Here is a 19,837-nt window from a genome sequence, read left to right on the forward strand (position 1 = left end):
TATATATACCTGTATATATACATTTATCTCGCTTCTACATTCACGTTCGCGATCGTCTCTTTCACTCGACTCGCTTTGTTCCTCTTCTTCGGTACACGGTTCGCCTTTCTTCCTCTTCTTCTTTCCTTTAGAACCACCACTACCATTGCTTTGCCTCCTCTTTCTCTTCCTCCTCCGGTTCAGAGCGTCCCTCGAGCGTACAGCGGCAGCAGCAGCGGCAGCAGCAGCGGCAACGGCAGCAGCATCCTTCGAAGCGCAAGGATTTTGACCCTCGTTTCGTGTTGCTTGCGTTTCGCCGTAACTTTACTGACTTTGTTTTTCGCCTGCGGGACGCGCACGAGGAAGCAGGAGGGCGAGAGAAGGAGGGAGATAAGGTTGATAAACCGCGCGCGGGGCCGGCTCCGCGCGTCCTCCTTTCTTCTTCTCTTTCCTCGTCTCCGTTGTCGTCTTCTTCTTCTTCTTCTTCCTCTTCTTCTTTCGAGAGTCGGGCTAAGAACCGGCCGGTTACGAATTCGCGTATCTTCCCTTCTATTTCTGGCGACCCACGCTTCTTCGACCGCGGCCCGCTTCGAAAAGCTTCGTAGGTCGTGATCCGATCGCCGCCACCACAGAACCTTTTGTCGCCTTCCGAGCGGCCACTCTGCTCTTCCGTTTCCTATTTCCCAGTTCTTGCTGTAACTTCATTCATAGAATTTGTTTAAAAGGTTTTTATATTTGACGCTAGTACTAGAAATTTACGTGTAGGGAAATATGTTAATATATAGGTGGTTTAAATTAAACGATGTGCGTGATGAGGATAAATAGACACATTTCAAAAATTAATTCCAAAAGTGAAGTATATACTAGGACAGAAGCGTGTTAATTACTTAATGAAATTAAAAATAATTATACCGTGCATTTAAAGAGAATAATATTGCAATTATACAGACGGTTATTTTAATATATTCTAGAGGTTCTTTAAAAGATCCAGAAATTACCAGCTACATTCGAGAGAAAAGTTTTTACTGCTAAATGGTCTTCCACTTTGAACTTCTCGTTCGAAAGTAATTTCCTGAAAAATGTATTTTTTCTCAGCTATGTCGCTCTTTTGACAAGCCGACGATACAATTAAACGTCTATCTCCATAAGATTGAATATTAATTTCCTCGAAACACGTAGATACGTATATTCTTCGATAAATCTGAGACCTACAGTTTTAATAAGTTCCATAGTTTTAGCGGCAATAGCGTAGGTTTCTATTTGATCTGTTCTTTTTCTTTCCTTCTTTCTGTCTCGAGTTACATGTGCATACACGCGATTGCTCCCTTTACATTACGCGCTGGTATCTCCTCCTTCGCGCCTTTTCGCCACACCCCGCGTTTCCTACTGATACTGCTCCATTATCTCACTCGCACCTGCGTTCTATAATCGATGACCGTTATGAGTAAGAAATTACAGCAACACGGAAACATAATTTATAAGGCATTTTTCGATCCAGTTACCGAGTTGCAATATTTGAACGTAAAGCGGAACGGTACCGTGTACACGTCGATGTGCTCTCCGTTTCACGATCAACAACCCTCAGTGCATCAAAGCATCAATTGCATCATCGGATCAAGAACATCTGTTTTCCTTTCCTTTGTCCAGAATCGACGAACATCGAGGCGTTTCACCTCAGACTGTTGCTCTGATTATAATCCCAATCCCAAACATTCATATTCGACTCTCAAAGTTGATATAACTAGAAGTATGCATTAACTATGCGTTAATTGAACTACACACTAATAGATCCAAATGAAAATGCATTGAGTGACAACCGTTAGGAAAAGCGATATTTTCTCAACGAAGCACGATATGTTTACATTACAATAATATCCATTTTCTATTTTTAACAGTAATGTTATGTTGATATTCACATATTAAGATATATTTAATATCACTATATCGAAGATTTAATCCCTTGCACTTTCTCGGCTCCTTAAACGCCAAATAATAATCCAAGCCATTTAATCGTCTATTTCATAAACTAGCGTGCTGCTGCATTTCTATACTTTGCGAGAAATTTAAAAGTATAACCAAGAATAGTCGTGATAATATTTATACGCAAATCAAATATCTGCCTAGAGTCTACTCTTTTAATAAATTTCATACAAATACAAATCTGCGATACGTAAAACTTGCAGTTTATTCATAAAGTTCTGCCTAATCCCATCATCGGGATTATCCTCCTTTGCAGTTTCTCGTCACCAAAATTTCAACGTATCACGTTCAGGCGAACCCGTACCACGTACTATGACATATACAAGGCATAGACCGTATCAATTCTGGTGTAGAGGAATTCTCGCGGGCCATCGTTTACCCGTGCGGATCCCCGAGGACAGACTCGAAGACGCCGGGATTTCGATCAGCTAATCGCATCCCCCTGGTCGATCTAGCCTCACGGATATCGAAGCGAGCGGGCCCGTGTTCGCAAGGTATTACGGCCGCGCGTGACTAATCTCCGCCGAGATCCTGTATTGACAAATCGGGTCGAAGATTTTTTTGCTTGCCGTCGTCCGATTATTCCACATGGCAGACACGTCATGGGAGTGCACAGGTGCGCGGCTGGATCGCCTAATTACGCAGACGGCCGCCGCGGCACGTCGTCGTTTAAGACGTCGTCGTGGACAGTCGGTTCACGTGCATAGACAATCCTCCTTTTCTTCGAATCAGAATAATGTACGACGTATTACGATATTTTAGATAATTGCTGTAATCGAAAGGGTTTAGATTTGTACGGTGGGTGACCGGTTTACGCTCATTTCAGTAGTTTGTCGATATCTTTGCATTTTGTATATCATGCACTTTTCGATATTATTGATCAGCAAATTATGTATTTTTGTAGTTTAGAAGCTTTGTAGTTAGTTTTGTAGCTAGAAACGGAAAATCTTCGGAACGAAAGAGTTTCAGGTGCCTGTGAATTTATTTATTATTAGACTGCGGGTGTTTATGCAAATTCATATTTTTACGAGCATGATTCGAAGAATGGAGTCTAGAACACAATTATTTTATTCGCTAAATATTATAAAGAGTACTATGTTTGAAAAATTTTGCATAGTTTTGCACGTTGCGTGCATTGCGTGTATTCTGTGCATTTTCGCATCTCTAAATTTTGTATAAACGTTTTCTATACTTTGTTATTAATGTCAAATTGACAATGGTAAGGTTCAGTAATTCATAATTACTACCAAAAGGTTGTTATATTTCCAAATAGTAATTTTCTTTCGAGTAAAGCACGACGCTAAGTATTTCCCTGATCTTCCATTAGATTGAACTTTATAATTCTAGTTTCTAAGTTCGAGTTTATCATTTCTAAGTTTTTTATTCGCCGTTATTATCCATCGAGAGAATGATCGCGCGTGTCTGGAAGTATCGACACGACACGAAACTCAGGGGCAGACTCATGAAAAACTGGGACACCATTGTATCGTACAAGCTCCTGTTGCACTTGTAGCTACTTAACCGCGGCATGTTCCGACGATCCAGACGTGTCTCGTGTTCCCACGAACGCTCTCTTCAAAATGCTCTCGAAACTACTCGTGCCAGACTCGATTGGCCGCTATCCACGCGGATCACCATCCCACGTCCAAAATAACGATATTTCTCGTCGCCATCTTCAAACGTATCGATCAAAGGATTCTAAGAAAATTGTATCCATATCTCCCCAGACTCTAGACGAACAAATCGCTGCACATCTCTCGACTCCAGAAAACAAATCGTCGCATATCTCTGGACTCTATCGAACAGGTCACGTTTCCAGGGACACGGTGACTTCGTTCCGTAACGTTTAAGCAAGATGCCGTCGAACAACGAACAAAATTATGTCAATTGCACTGATGACAATGTACTATTCGATAGATTTCTACTTATAACGTAACGTATATGCGATTCTATTATCGCTAAATTGCACAGTGTCGTTATATGGAATAATAATATATTTATCATGTTTTCAGAAGAAAAATTACAAGCTACCTAATTTTATTTTTCCATCCTTGAAATATCAGTACCATTTGGAAGGATATACATTGTTTTGGAAATTAGCCATCGCTAATGAAACATCTAATTGATACGTTCGGTGAAATGAAGGAAAATAAGATTGTTTAAAAGATATTACAAAATAATTCGAGCGTGTCTAGATTAAAGAGCTGCGGTGGCAATAATCGAGCACGTGTGTGCGTACAGAAGCATTCATCGGATTCCATTTGCACGATGGACCGTATTATATCGTACGTTAGATCCGAAGACGCTCGTCACCGGAGCTTTGGCTCTCTGAGTCAAAGCTGGAGGTCGTGGCCTGGCGTTTCGTCGATCGATCGAACCAGCTTTGGTGCAAAGGGGCACTAGGACTGAATCGGTGCAGCCTCTCGTCGAAGCTAGTCTATCCTTCACTGGCTCCCGTTTTCATACCCTTCCTACGTTCGTTGTATCATGGTCCGTGACTGGTCAGTGGCTGGTAGTAGCGCGAGTAACGCGTCTACTCGCGTAGCATATTATTAACAGCATCCCCAGGCTGCTCGATCGGCCCTGTGGACTACCGTGCAACGCCATCCGTCTCCTTTCTTCCTGCTAAAAACCTCTTGCTAAAAGGAAACTCTGGAGGAAAGAAGAGAAATAGATAAACGGATAGACAGGATGGCGAAGGATCGTAGGCGAAGAAAAGGATGAGCGTGATCGTGGAAAAGAGAAAGGGAGAATCGTTTAACGCGTAGATGCCACAGAGAGCTCACCTCGACTGGATGTGTCCCTCGTCTGTGCACACGTGCAACTGCAGCCGCGACTCCTCGTCGGGTTTAAGGGGCGGGTAGAAGCGTCGAGAGCGAGGCAGAAGTTTATTGTTGATCGCTAATTATCCTAGCCGGCAATTACATACGATTACCTGACACGCAGGCACATCAATGCGAGTCCCTGGTGCCGCGCGTTTCGCGATATTGCGCGTGTAGCGCGCGCGAGAGCTCGCGAGTAAGCCAAGAGTCACGTCGTGTGTAGTGTGTTCGTGAATGTGTGTTTGCGCTGGTGGAGAACGCCGGGAAGAGGGAGGAGAGCGAAACCGGTGTACCCGACAGCGTGACGCCGACCGTAGAGGCTCTTTCTCCTTTTTCTCGCCTCTCCCTCTTCCTTCACCTTTCGTTCGGCTTCCCCGGTACGTATGTACCGTGCTCTCTCTCTTTCTTTCTGCCTCTCTTGTCTGCTTCTTTCTTTACATGTATTCCTTTCTGTCTGTCCAAGAACCTCGCGCGGGATCTTACGCTGCGAGTTTGTGTACGAGCCGCTATCACCGCTCGATCTGCGCGGCTTTATCTCGAACAGCGACGTTGGTACCACCGGTAGCGAGGGCTGTCGATCGAGAATGTTCGATCATTCGGAGATTCGCCGCTAGGCTATGATCCTCCCAATCCAGAGTGGAACCAGGCTTCTTCGTATTTGTCGGTTCCGTGGTTTCGTTGTATTGAATGAAACTGACTAATTGTCATTTGGAGAAAATATCAATTTATCGTTTCGTTAGACCGATTAATTCTCTTATGTTAGGAAAATTTGTCGATCAACTAAACGATAAATGTCAAGTTCTATTTCTTTTCATTGTTTTTCTCTCCTTGATATTGATGAGACTGAAGCTTTCATATTAGCGATCATTTAATTGTATCGGACTACGTATATCTATTTTTCATAATACTGTCCTTTCATTTTAGTGCATTATCATATCTCCCTCACGGAAACACCAGAAAAATGATAACAATCGATAAAGAGAAAATTCTCTTACAGCACGAAAGAGATTCAGCCCCGGAAAGTTTCACTTCTTCTCGCAGACAAGTTCCAACTGGCGATCCGTTTCCGATCGGCGACTCGAGATGTATCGTTTGTTGCTGTTCACCGATCCCGAAACCCGCGATTTTAGCGTTTCTGAATCATAGCTTTATGAAGTGTAACTCTTGCCAACTGGTGTAATCGGTGTATTAAAACGTTGCACGCTTGCTTTCGCTGATTCCCTGACGCCCCGTGTTTCTTATATCGTTCCCTCGAAACGATATTTCTCGCGGAGAATATCAATCACTTTCGTCATCCTCGACGATGACACTCTAACAACCTATAAGAGAATCACATCCTTCTATACGGTGTACCGTTTCGTCACAATGTTCTTCGCTCGACTCCTGTCGCGGTTCCACGACGGAACGCATTAACGTTTTTAGCGTGTACTCCTCTGCGACGAACGCTTGATCGATCCCTTGGTCGATTAGCCTTCTTCGACGGGGGATCATTATGATCGACTGGGTTTCGTCGCAGGCGGCGTGACGTATCGAGTGGCGCGTGACGGGTACGGCTAACGGTATCTCAGCGTGCACATACGATTGCGACGAGCAGAGAGAACCTGCGTCACGTATAAGCGTCACGCGTACGCTGCTCGATTGTCGTTCCTTTCAAGGAAGCTCCTCGAACGCTTCCCTTCGAAAGCAAAAGGGCGAGAAGTGGGATTTAACAGCGCGCAAAAGGGATTTCCCAGCGGATTTCTTACACCCTTAATCGAGAACCACGTTTAAACGTGGCTCGTGCATTGAACTTTCGGCGAGGAGGCGATCGAGAAACGAACAGCATTCGATGATATTTCATTGTGGGAACCACGACGGATTTGTCGAACCGCGATGTTTCGTTTGATTTATTAACGAGTTAGGTGGCTTTAGTATTCGGAGCAGAGGCGAGGAGTTACGATGCACGGCCAAGGAAGCGGACAATTACGTGACATAGGATACGACGTGATGGGCTTTCGTGAGCGATTCGATTCGGATGCGATAACTGAACTTCATATTGCGGGATGGAAGATGACTCGAACCATAACTGATGGCAATAATATTAAGATTCGTGTACTTTTGTATTGCTCCTTTGGCCTAAGTAATCGAATCTTTGCTTCAAGTCGAATATAGCGTTTGTTATGTCGTAACAGTGTGACAATAATCGAGACGCTAAGCTAGATGAGACGATGATACATGATATTATAATCTTATGTGCAGACAAGGAGATATAAGAACAAGCTACGTAGGTATAATGCATCGCGAAATAATTGTTTCATAGAGGTTCAAACTGCCTGAAAAAATAAAGAAATAAGAAGCACCGGTGACATGGTTTAATACAATGCGCGTACTTCAACGAACACTCTAATTACTGCCCTTCTTGTCTTCTACCAAAAAATCTTCTCAATGCTTCGTACGATGTAAGCTAGAAATTAGAGTCGGTCAGCTTATCATGATCTAAGAAATCACTTTCTCAATCTCTAAATATTTTCCAGTCAAATATCTCGCAAAGTACGATCGCGATCAAAACACTTGCCTATACTTACGTCGGTGGCGCACAACTATCGAATCGAACGGCTCAAAGGCGTCTTTCTCAAACCGCGAGCGAGCGCGTTAACGTCGTCAAGCTAAACTTGCCAATGGTTCGGCTCCCGATTGCTTCACGAGGCTCATTATCCTAATGCAGCTGCCCGGCGATACAGAATTTCACGATGTACCAGTAAACTGAGGGTCAACGGTGCATAGGGATAATCCTCGATGCAATCCACTTTGGCTGTCAGGAGCGAGACACATCGCCATCGCAGTGAGCCAGGAAGGTGCAACGAGCGTAGAATTCGAGAGTTTCGAATTGGGAATAAAGTGCGTGTCGGAGGAGAACGAGTTAGAAGAGAACAGAGACGAGTAAGATTCTATTGAAACGGGACAGAGGCGTTTAGTAGAGTGGACGTTGTGCTTGGGACGTTGAAGACTTCGATGGAGTTGCAAGACGATTTGCTTTTGGATTCTTTGAGAGTGCTGTGGAAGGAACGTTCGTGTGAGTTTGCGATTCTTGTTGAGCGTTCGTAGACAGAGAGCGTGTCTCGTCGTTGGTCTTGCGAACGAAGGATACCAAGCTGGAATTTTCCGAGAAACGAAAAGTAAACTGGTACAAAGATGAGGTGGTTGTCGATGGGAGAATGGATGCGTATCATAGCGGAGGATCGAAGCGAATGCTTTTGGGAAGTGGAACGCTTCTCTACGAAGTCGACGAGTGGTTCGCCATTATGGTTACTCGTGGACGTTAAAAGGTGGTTCTTGAAATATTCGGATGAAAGTCTGGTGGAATATGGACGGGCGAATTCTGCGTTGTACGACTTGCAGGGTAAACAGTGGAGAGAAGAAACAGACGGGGAAAAAGAAGAAGGCGCGAGGGAGGATGTACAGAAAGAAACATGGACGTTTGTATAAACAGAGGTTACGCAGTCTGGTGAACAGAATGGAAGGCGAAGAAGAATCGTTCGTGGCGAATGTACAGAGCGATTCAACGACGAAGAATTTCGAGCTAAATCATCAACGATGTTAATCCCTTGTAAAATTTGTGAATTATAGTACGGGCAAAGATATAACGAGATAAATTAAACCATCGAAAAGCATCGATCAGATACGCTTAAGACCGTACACATTTCATTCTCAGTTCTATTGAAAATAAAATATATCAAAAATATTTAAAGAAATCAAAATCCATCTGTTCGAAATTGACGCGTGTTCGTTAGCTTCCAGTTTCATAATTAGAAAACTTTTCGATTAAGGGATGACCAGGTTGACAGATTAAACATCTTACATTTATCTCTCATCGTATAACATCTTGCAGTATCTCTCTTTCTTCAATCTCGTATCAACCCTAACGCGTACAGCCAAGAACCAGCTTACAGACTCGCTCCCCTGTTCGTTTCATCACGGGTGTTACAAAGAAACGCGACGTAGGATCGTGGAAAGAGAAAACGCAGCGAAGTAGGATGAGCCGGCGCCAACTGAGCTAATTACCGCCGCTGTTTTGTAACTTAAGCGGCTCAGGGCGTATACCTCTACATCGTATCTCGACTTACCGTGCGTTTACCATAACCGAAGGGCATACGAGGTGGCTGCCGCGGCAGGAGCCACGATCCGCGCCATTGTATCCCTCCGACTCCGTCCTCCTTCGGGCTGTTCTCCCCTCCCATCGTCCTCAACTTCTGCTTTCTACTCCGTAGATCGTGTTCGCAGGAAATCGCGTAATGGATCTCATTTCGCGTAACCCGACGGCCACAGAAGTCGTGTCTGAAGGTGGTACGGACGACGTTTGCTCACGCAGCATCTAGTCAACTACCAAAACGTCGATTCCGTTGTTTCAAGGGTGAAATCCCTTTGTGACTTCTGTTTTCGGGGAACGTTGTTCCAGCAACACTTTGCGAACGCGACGAAACGCTAAGATACGCTTGGCTGGTGTCTTCGGATTGGCTTCCTGATATTTGCAATTCGCGCATACAGAGTGTCTCACACTCAACGGAGTATCCAAATACTCGTATAGGTATGCTTCGTTCATAGCGATACTGGGAAATGTATAGAACGTAATGGAGATGGTTTCGAAGGAGGAATATCGTGGAAAGAAGAATTGCTTTTAAGATCCTGCTTTCTCTTCGTCTTTCTTAAAGTCGCTTTATATTTTTCCCAAGACCATATATTTATTATTTACGTGTTAAATCCTATCGCTTTAAGGTGTCTTGAAAAGTTTGTATTTTGAGGCAATTTTAGATCGATAGGAGTATTTGAATTAATTATACACACGCTCAAAGTGATGTAGCGCATTATCTAAACCGTAAAATGAGGTGAATCAAAGAACCGACTGTAATATTATTTCAAAAGTCTCGTAGTGTTGACGTAGTCGACGATATGACGAGGTTCGTTCGATACGCCCTATTCTACGAAGGGTTGATTCTTGTCTTTGATGCCACGTTATGTCTAAAATATTGTTCGAAAGGGGTGATCGTAAACACGAAGTCAAGTAATTGAATTCGCATCGCGAATCGCCAGCGAGACGATTGATAATAAGGCGGTCGGTAACAAGCATGACGGGATCAATTTTCTTCGGTTCATTACGGTAGGGAACGAGTATCGAGGAGCAGCCGGTGGAAGTAAAGGAAACGACGCAACGGGGAAGAAAGGAAGAAAAAAAAGTGTGCCCGATCCTTGAACAGCTTCGTTGGTCTCTCTTCGGTTCTAGAGGGTTAATTGTTACGAGTAATGTCGCGGTCGTTAGGTGATATTTTTTTCTCCTTATTGCCGGATCATAATTGAGGCTCCAGAACGGCGAGAGAGTTTCATTGTCGTGCTCGCGAGGGAGAACACTCGACGACCTGCCCTTCCCCTTTTCGCCGAAAAAATGGTCGGCCACCGAGAATCGATAGTGCGTTTCGCAACAAATTGGTGAGTTTCGCGTTTCCCGCGTTTCCTTCCTCTCCTTTTCTTCTTTATTCCGTTCGTTTCGTGCACTCTCCAGCGACACCGCCACTCGAACCGTTTTTTTCGCAACAGGAGGAATAAAAATAAGGGGCAAAGGGGAATAGGGATGGCGATGGCGATGGGGCGTGCACGCGAATCAAAAGGTCCGTGATTTTCGGCGTGATTTCGTATTTCGCGGTTCGCTCTGGTTAATGATCCGTGGCCCCAAGGACTCGGCTGAGTGTGGCTGAGGAGGTCCTTGTTCCTTGGCCGGGGTCCTTCGAGGCCTCGACTTAAACACTCAAGTGGTACACAATATCGTCGTCGTGGGGTCAACGACACCCCCACGGCGCTTTCTTTTTTTCCCTATTCCGTTCCGTTTCTTTCGTTCTTCCTTTCTATCCCTCTCTCTTTCTCTTCCTCTTTCTTCCTGCCTCTTGTCGGCCGTCACTCTTGCTCCCGTACTCTTTCTTTTTCTTATTTCTTACCGCACCGTGTCTTTCCTCGTCCCTCCAGCGGACATTTTGCCCCACCGCGGCCGCGTGGTGGTTTCGACGGACCCTTTCTTCAATTAAAGCCGAAGGAATCGACGCAGAGATGATTGAACATTGTGCGCCACAATGCAGTAGCATGTACAGGTCCGCTCTCCGCGCTCAGCGAGAGTATGTAGTACATAGAAGCAACTGGACCATGATTGACGACGTGATGTCGGCCCCTCCTCGTCGCCTTGCTCTCGCCTCTCGCTCTTTCCCTCGTTTTCTCCCCCTTTTCTTTGCCCTCTGCCTCGCTCCTTCGCTCTTTTCTCTTCGTCTCTTCGAGAGGTAGTAATCCTCCACGAGCTGAACATCGCGCCAGAGGCACACAATCCTCCAGGTTCCCTCTTTCCGTCTCCTTTCTTCCCTCTTGCCCTTTGCTTTTTTCTTCCCTCCCCCATCCTCCGTCTCTCCTCCCTTTAGCCAGCCCTCCGTTAATCTCTCCCTCTTTCTCTCTCCTTCGCCAACAGCCACTGCCCTTCTCTCCCTCTTTCCGCACTATTTCGATCTGCTACCTCTCGTAATACCGGCTTTACTCGGATCTTCGTTTCGTTTCTACCTCTCCAGCTTTACAGAGACACGCTTCCTCCTCTCGGATCCTCGAAACCGGAAAATGTCCCGTTCCTGTGAATTATGTCGGTAAGGGGTGCTCGTCGAAGATGGCCAACCCTCTCCGCCGTACGCTGAACCTTTCAGACTTTTATCCCGCGAGTTTGTCACCGTATACTCCGATTGTCACCGGTGGTTTATTTTTGAAACGTGCACATTGCATACGCGTTTAAGTTGAAGCCAATATCGCTCTGTGTAAACTACGATACGAAATTCAAGGTAATCTCCAATTTAAAACCCCTGTCGATGATCTTGCGAAATAGAAATAATTCGACGGAAACGTCTTCGTAGAATCGTTCCATCATCCTTGGCGGTAATTTCTCCAGTTTCTAACGAATAATTGATTATGTCGCTATTGCTTTGTACGATCGAACTTTCCAAGCAATGTTATCGAGTAAAACCGTGCCAGTGTAATTCATGATAAATATTCGTTGCAGGGAAGTATCGCGGGAGATCGATTATCCTAGCAGTTGGCCGTTCGTTTTTCCTTCGGTCGACCCATCAATTACCGGGACAAGTTCAACGGCGCGGGGTCAATTCAGGAATAAAGCGGCGGTCGCGCGGAATGAAATCGCAAGCGTGAAGGCAATTCCTTAGGACGAAGTTGAGGTGAAGGTAGGAACGTGGCCGCGCCGGGTCAACCAACTCAAACGTATGGTCGAGCTGCCGTCCCTCCTGCCTCCTGCTCGTTGCTTGCACGTCGTGTGTGCCCTCTCCAATGTCCTCCCACCCTCTCCCGCGCCGAGATCGCCGGACTCGTGCCATCGAGGTGCTCGTGTCGCGAGGTTATGCGCCTTCGGTTTTGTTCCAAGAGCCACGTGATTCTTTCTATCTCTCACTCTATTTTTTAATGTTTTTTTTTTCTTTTGACACAGACAAAGAGAGAGAATATGATAGTCGATTAGATTAAGATTTCTTTTTATTTGAATTTTTTTTCTTGTTTTTCTAACGCGTAGATGTTTGACATACAAAAGTTTATTATTGTTATAATATAGAATATTATTTTCTCAAATAATTTTACGGTCTGTGACTGTGTGATTTTACCGTGATATCTTCCGAGTGTATTGACGTTAATGTATCGGTATTAATACTTTCGTTACAATCGTCTCATAGCTGAAAGTTTATCTCGGTATACGTGTCAAAGAATTTTTTGGAAATTCAAGTATTCGTTGCGCGATAAGTAAAGGTAGAGGTAGAAATGATTTTATATCCCAGAGAATGTAATATATACATTTTTATCAAACAATTATTCTATACTAATGTTCCATATACTTTGGTGAATATTTAAGAGAAGAAAATCACGGATTAAAAGCTGCAATTGGAACGAAATCTTGCAGATTCGTTCTATCGATATTATACTATCTATAATCCTTCTTCCTCTCGTTCTCCGGCTGTCATATGTTCACATCTCCCGCGAGGTCGAAGACTTTCTTAAAAGCGCGCAGAGCTCAGCCCTTGAACCAGATACTGTCTCCAACGTACCGTTATCTTGGCTCATTTCAGCCTTCCCTGCTGTTTCGCTTAAACGTATCGCACTCAACGACTATTTTTAAGCGTCACTGCTCTCCCATCGACCGCAGGGATTTCAACCAGCCCCCGAACGTTTCTAACATTTTGCGCCCGTGATCCTCCGATTTTCAATGAACACGTTCGCACACTGGTCCGATCGTCTCTGTCCGCGTTTGAAATTACACAATGTAAACACTAGACGACTAAAATATAAGGCTTGCGATAGAGGAATTAAAATGGAAGACTTATTCGTAGGATGACTTTGTCCTTATACTTTGCAAAAAATCTCGCAAATTCCTGAAAGTGCGCCGTAGTTAATTAGAATAAAGAGTTGGTAGTTATGCGACAGCACCGAGAATATTTGTACAGTTAAAACTAAACGACAAAAGTGTGAAACTTTTAAGATGAAAGGTATATGACAAGATATAAAATGCAAGGGAGAAGACTTTAACTTTGTGCTTGACAAAATACTTAATATAATTTAATAATAATTAAATAATAATTATTTAAGATTATTTTAGATAATTTCGAAAATTTTCGTGGGAGATTACTTTATATAAATTTAATCGACTGATCTGTAAAAGTGTTAAGAGCAAAACGGTCTGTCACGATGATTCATCGAGCATCACGGTCCTCCGTGTAATCGTCACCAGGATTATTAATAAATACACGTTCGAATTGTAGGATTAATTGCGGTTCATTAGGCGGTAACGCGAGTCCGTGGCAACGAGTCGGTCGTGTTCGTTGCGCGCTTTTTGCCGGCTGCTCTTATTAAAACCGGTGGAAATCGTTATTAGCATCTGTCGCAGTGTTTCAGAGCCGTTGAACGGTTTTGCGCAACGCTGGCGAAAGTGGGTTAAACGCGTATAATTGAGCTAATCTTAATTAACTGCCTCCGAGGTTCCGATACCCAGCGTGTTCCGTTCTGAATAGAAGAACTCGCCTCATGGAAACCACCAGACAGTGCAACTTCCATTCTCAGAGTCGAAAAATTTGGACACATGCGAGATAAAAGATTTCGTACGCAGAAAAACCTGATACGTTTAAATACGTAAAGATTTGAAAAGATGTGAATACATAGAATATAGTAAACAACATAGATACAAAAAGTAAAAAAGAAAATGTATATATAAAACAGTAAAAAGTTACAAGTACTGGAATAATTTATTTTATCTTTTAAAACAAAATAGATTATAATTGAGAATTTCAACTAAATTGTAGTTGAAGAAAATAAGTCTAACTAATCTGATAACTAACCTGATAGTTTTTACCATTTATCTTCTCATTAAACTTCCAAAGATGATAAACGTTGAAAGTTCATAGCGTTTGAGCGATCAACGGTGTAAGTATCAAAATTAAGTGAAGCGAGTCTCTTGGTTTCGTTAGAAATCTTTGTCGTTAACACTTACCACCCTAACAACTTCATTATTCCAAAGAGAAACAAATTGTACGATTAACCTGAGATTTTCCAGGTTCTAGTGTACGACAAGTTGGAAAAATCAACGTGGAAACGCAATTTGTCGTATAGAGCGCTAGTCCGATCTAGGCACGAGTCGTTTGTTGTTTTATGCTAAACGTTAAGTGTTCATTAGACCTGTTAAACGCGCTCGAATCGAGTCACGATGTTGTTCGAGCGTCGTTGCGTGGCTCTATCCCTGGCCTCGTAAAAGATCAGCCTGGCATTTTCTTCGGTCGGGAACGTTAAGTGTAATATTGTTACGAATCGGCGTGTAATTGGAACCTTCGCCGGGAGATGGATTACGCGCACGGAATAATTGATTTACCTGGACTAAGTGAACATAAATGCGGGAAACTTTTTCCTCGTATCCTAATCCATCACTGCTTAATCATTGCATGTGGTGTGTCATTCCTCCTCGACTTAAAAAAATCGACATCGAGTCTTGAATTTTCATGCTAATAACCAACCAGTGCCTCTGCAAATAGTCTTACTGTGGTAAAGCGAATCTCCGCCGCTAATGCATCGTAAACGAGACAATTGAGACTATTATGAGCCATGTCCTATCTTCTAACGTATCAACCTTTACTATCATTCCATACTCTAATTTAAAATCTCATAAACATATTTCTACGAACACAATTGTAGAAATGGAATCTGCCTAAATGGAATAAAGATTGGTTTCACCCACTAAACCGAACATCATAATTAGACTGTGGACTGCGGATATTTAAGGAAATTGAGAAAATAGAATCTAACCAGAGATTTATTTCAATCGTTAAATATTATAATGAGCCCTTCACTTTGCATATTTTATACATTTCTGTATATTATGTGCATTCTATCTTTATACCTTTTAATTTCATATATGTGCATAAAAATTCGCAATTTAATCACCAGCACTATACTCTGGATATTTCATATATTTTTTCATATTCCGTGCATCCTGTGCATTTTATCCACCTTTCAATTCTCCGTCAATGCACAAACATTCTATATCTGCCAATCATACATCTTTCACGGACTATACGCTATTATTAGACGATGGAGAACCTGTTGGAGGCAGCGGAGGTAGAGTCTGGAGAGGTGTCTCGAAGCTGTGTGTCGCGGGAGATGATCGGTGGCCCGTTGCCCGGTCGGCTTTTACTTTCGTGGCCGTGTGGCAAGTCGTACGTCGCCGGTGCCCGTGGAACAAGTACGACTTGTCCTTCGTGCGGTCAAGTCACGTAGACTTGACCTAGTCTCGTGTTCGGGGTGGGAGCCAGAACCAGAGTTACCGGTGGCTCCAGTGGCCGGTATCGAAAAATTTCAAGGCTCTGGCGCCTGGCATAATTACGGGCCAACGCGACGCGTGTGTACTTGCCCGCACCACGCATTTGTTGCAATTTGTCCAACATAATCCGCCCCGTGTTAATTTTCATTAAATCGTGCTATTCCAGATTCGATCTTGTCCGCTGCTTTCTCGTTCCGTCTGTTTATCGGCCTATCGGTACGCGTGATCCACGACTATCAGATCGTATGTCTGTCTAGAGCGTATCCAGATCGACGACGATATCTATTCTTCACCCTGCTTTACCCTCTTTCGTGTTCACTCGTTGTTTCACGTGTCCGTGTTTCGTCTCTTCTGCTTCGCTCCTTTTTCTGTTTTTATATGTTGAAATAGAAAGGATACACGTTGGAAGACAATACAACAGCTAACAATAATCTTCGTACATCTTTATTTTTGTTATAGTATTTACGTGCTGATTAAATATCGTGATAACAAAGGGTATTGGCACGCATTTATATATATTTGAATATAATTTTTAATGAAATGTTCTCTTTACCAGGTTCCATGTATATATTAGGTCGTCCGAAAAGTTTCTTTCGTTTTAAAAGGAAATAATGGATGTACGTTATTTTATCGAATTACGTATGATCCATTTTCTTCTATCAAGATAAAGATCACAACGTTTGACAGATTAGGTTTCATGTTTGTATAAAGATGCATCGTGGTAAAAGACGTGTCTGTAAAAGAAAGACACTTTCCGGACAACCTAATACGTTTCATTTTCATAGTATGGAATTTTTGTAATTATACGAACGCATGTATTGCCAAATGATGGTCAAAATACACTTGGACCTAACGAATTTCTGTTAGGAGTTATTTCACTTAAAATCAGAGTTCTTGTTTAACACTAGAACACGTGTCATAGTGATCAAAATAGACTGCAAGAGTGATCGAAACATCATTTTGTATATATAAATTCTACAAACTTGCAACGATGTATTTTTGGAAATTCTTTTTTTCTTTTTTATTTTTATTTAGTTGTTTACATTCACAATTTGTCCAGTTTGGACATTTGGTAGAATTTTTTAGCTGTTAGATTATCATGTGAGTGGCTACCCCCAGTGAGATACCATCTTCGTATTTGTTAGGTTGTGTCCTTTGCGAGATCTGCTGGGCGTTTCCTTTTCAGTCTTCTATCCATGTTCGAGGTGTTGATCGTTTCCACAGCTAGCCGGTATTTTTGGAAATTTGACTGATTGTATGTAAACCTATCTGTAAGAATGAAAACTCTTTTGCCCTTTAGATCATGCACTTTTTCGTACGCTTTTCATTTTCGTTTCATTGACATGAAATACTCTAGTCATGGACAGTTGCAGTATTCAAATTTGCAAATCGAACGAAATAGCATCTGAATTCAAATTTTTCTATCAATAATCAAAGAAAACCACCAACACCAAAAGCAAACAGTCTCTCCCTGATAAATCGAATTTCCATTACACCTACGTGGTAAACAAAACAATCGCGCCCCAACTAAACACAAACCGTGGACCGATTCGATCGTTTCGACCCCGGGACCGACAAATCGCGGGACAATATTTGGCTGCGCGCGAAATCCCGGCTGCGGGATTGTAATTTTAATCGTGAGCCATCGAAACGAGACCGATCGTCGATCGTCGATCGAGCTTTCATCCAACGAGGTCTAATGCCGCGCGTCTAATTGACCGATCGATTGAACAAACCGCGCGTAATCCGCCCGCGTAAGCTCCTTTCCTCGAAAAACGCTTTGCGGCGATGTTCTCTCGCAAACGAGCCAGGCCACCAGCGGCTTGCGCGTTTACGATAAAAATCGCGCGACAGAGAGCATTACAAACGGCGAAAGGGCGTTGCATGTGCGTTATAGCTACCGCGATTTCACGTTGCTTGTTTTTGGACAGCACGCGATCGTTACACGCTCTGGTAGACCTTATTTGCGTATCCTAAAAGTTCAATCGAACTATTTAAACAGAAAGAGCGGCGCACTTAAAATATTATCAATCGCTGTGAAACGAATCTCTTAGAGGCGAAATTGGGCTACTTCGTTTCTTATTAATTTCTTCATTTCACTATATAAGTATGTGATTAATGTACGATTATCGAGAGAAAAATAACTTGCAAGAGGATGACATAAATAACGGTAAATTCTAAGGTATATTTAAAAAAACAGTATTTTTAATGTCATTGTTTACCCGTACTTTCCAATTTATGGAGTTGTTTAGTGTGACGCCTGAGCAGTTGGATTATGCGAAATTGATAATTTTATATAAAGTGAAGTCGATCAATTTGATTTCCAAGTGGGCCAAAGTACGAAAGTGTATTACTACGAATATTAGTAGATTACGAATTTATATTTTTGAATTAAAAGTTTAAAGAAACACGCTTTGTTGATTTGCTCAAAGTACCGAAAGATGCAGCTGATTTCAATCGCAGCAGCTTCAATCGTGCAATAGAAACGATACAAAAATGGTACCGCCATACTCTAAAATGGTTAAAGAAAAACTTTATCATCCATCAAACCGTAGAGTGTTCCATTTTTCCAAGTGCAATCGCGTTTCGAAGTACAATCTCTCCGGCAAATGTAGCCTCGTTTCTTTGATTGCTCCTCCAAAAATAGCGCAGCAGGGGAAGGAAGATTTCTGTCGCGCGAGCAGGAGCGTCGTATAAACGCGGTTGTTTTTCCACGCGGCTCTATTTGAGGAGCGAGAGAAAAAAAGAAAGCCGCGCGTAACTATCGCGTGCATAATATAGAAGGGTCGTCATTAAAACTTTTCTGGCGTCGGCACGCGTGTGTGCACGCGATTCTTTCTTTCCTTCCTACGTTCATCTTCCTCTTCCTCTTTCTTCCTTCTCCCGCTTCTGCATGCGAAACTACACGTGGGGATTGCGTAAGAACCGGAACTTCACGGCGATGCGGTCGAACGAAAAGCTCTCCACGCACAAAAGTTTCAGCACTGTTCGTGAACTCTCGTCGTCGACAACGTCCCTATTGTTTCTGAAGCGTTTAGACAGTATCTTCCTGATACTAATTAAACAATCTTTTCTCGCAACATGAATTTGACAGAAGTTTGAAACTTTGCAGAATGCGAAGGAAAGATGAGAATCGAAAAGGAAGAAAGTTTGCGAATGTGTTTATTAATTTGATGCAATGTAATTATCAAATTATCAAAGTGTTTCTTGGGGTAGGAGCGCTTTTTGAGAATGTAGTTTTCCTTTCGTCGAGAATTTGGAAGTTACATAACTCTATATTTATATTTTTTAAGTATTACTTTAGTACTTTTTAAGTATATTACTTTAAACGGTTATTGCTTTGATTTCTTACGATTGCTACAATACTTTCTTATTGTTGCGTTATCGCGTGACTACTAAACGATCAGTTCGTATCAATTACTAATTTTTCTCTTCGCTATCAGAAGTAAAAATAATAATCGAACAACATCTTTTTCTTCATAAGCCAAAAACAAATTTGTTTATGAAGGGTTAAATTATCAATTAAGAATCGTCTATGAAAATACAATAACCCTTTTATAAACATTACTATCAAGAAGAACGATATTGTCATTCCAACTACCAAAATGATGAAAACAAAACTTCTCATAGAAATTTGATAAATTCACCACAGTATAATTTTAATTATCTGAATGATATTCCGTAAGACACATGATTAAAAATTTACCTTTCCCGCTACATTATGTTTCTTCTTACGTAACATTTCGTATTTACTTCTTTAACACATATCCTGTGTTACTGGTGGTTCTAATATTCTAATTATAATCTTCCCACTATATCATGCTTTATAGAGATCAAATCCTCGTACGCTAAAAGATGTTGCTCGCATAAGCACACCATCGACCCATCGATAGTACAATGAATACTGGACACAGGCCGAAGAGACGCAATTTCTCGTCGAGGCTTCATGGCCGTCGCTTACTTAATCCTTGCTCGAAGGATGCCGCGTCTCTAAAGCTGCTATATAGCAGGAGAGACGAGGACTTTTAATATTCTGCGCACAGAAAGCCGGCCGCAATAACACGCTGTATGGATTGAAACGATCGTCACCTCGGCCTTGCCCGACAGCTAATGCGATTCCAGGAAAGGTGTGTCGAGCAAACTTTCAAACGGAGCCCGACGATAACGCTCCTCGCGTCAGATAAGAGACTCGCGATACGGC

General features: G+C 42.6%; 1 protein-coding gene and 1 long non-coding RNA gene across 8 annotated transcripts in view; one reads left to right on the forward strand and one right to left on the reverse strand.

Moving 5' to 3' along the window:
• LOC138180701 (uncharacterized) overlaps nucleotides 1–19,837 on the forward strand; it is a 374,745-nt gene that overhangs the window by 242,273 nt on the left and 112,635 nt on the right. The window lies entirely within an intron of this gene.
• Nucleotides 1–19,837, reverse strand: part of LOC138180704 (uncharacterized) — a 144,064-nt gene that overhangs the window by 35,724 nt on the left and 88,503 nt on the right. For both annotated transcript variants that reach the window (XR_011173357.1, XR_011173356.1), the window contains exon 3: nucleotides 10–678. This is a non-coding gene — a long non-coding RNA (uncharacterized LOC138180704). The remainder of the gene's footprint in view (nucleotides 1–9; nucleotides 679–19,837) is intronic.

The sequence above is a fragment of the Bombus flavifrons genome, chromosome 6 (assembly GCF_040668555.2).
Source record: "Bombus flavifrons isolate JBK064 chromosome 6, iyBomFlav1_principal, whole genome shotgun sequence".
Classification (NCBI taxonomy): Eukaryota; Metazoa; Arthropoda; class Insecta; order Hymenoptera; family Apidae; genus Bombus; species Bombus flavifrons.